We start from the raw sequence: 479 nt of genomic DNA on the forward strand, positions 1-479 counted from the left end.
ACCTGGGTATTAACGCCTCCCAAACCAAGTTTAACTGGATTTGTAAACTGGGTACGGCTGTGCGGACATCTTGAAATAGCAGGGCGGTCTTTTCGAAGGCTCGGTGGTGTTTTTTGTTGGCTGGTTGACCGTTGCTGCTGTGGCCGCTTGATTCTGTGAGGTGACTGTTGCCGTGGTTGTCACAGAAATAGCTGCCACCATGGACACGATGACAGCAATAAGGGCGGAAATTGCAAAATCTCTCTTACCCAAACGGCCAGGGGTGTTCTAGCAAAATATAAACTCCACTTCTGTGTGATTAAACAAAGAAGGATCAATACAAGGGGTAAGAGGAACATGAAAGGGGAAGGCGAAACAAGATGGAGACGGGGGGTTAGGTACTTGCGGATGTATCCAGGGTGAAGTGGAGATCGAAGGCTCTGCGGTAGAAGGCTGTTCCTGGGCTCCCGGCGGCCCCAGGCCCCGACCGCGCAGCCCCC

Source organism: Fukomys damarensis, unplaced genomic scaffold, assembly GCF_012274545.1.
Source record: "Fukomys damarensis isolate Sample0158 unplaced genomic scaffold, DMR_v1.0_HiC HiC_scaffold_12, whole genome shotgun sequence".
Taxonomy (NCBI): Eukaryota; Metazoa; Chordata; class Mammalia; order Rodentia; family Bathyergidae; genus Fukomys; species Fukomys damarensis.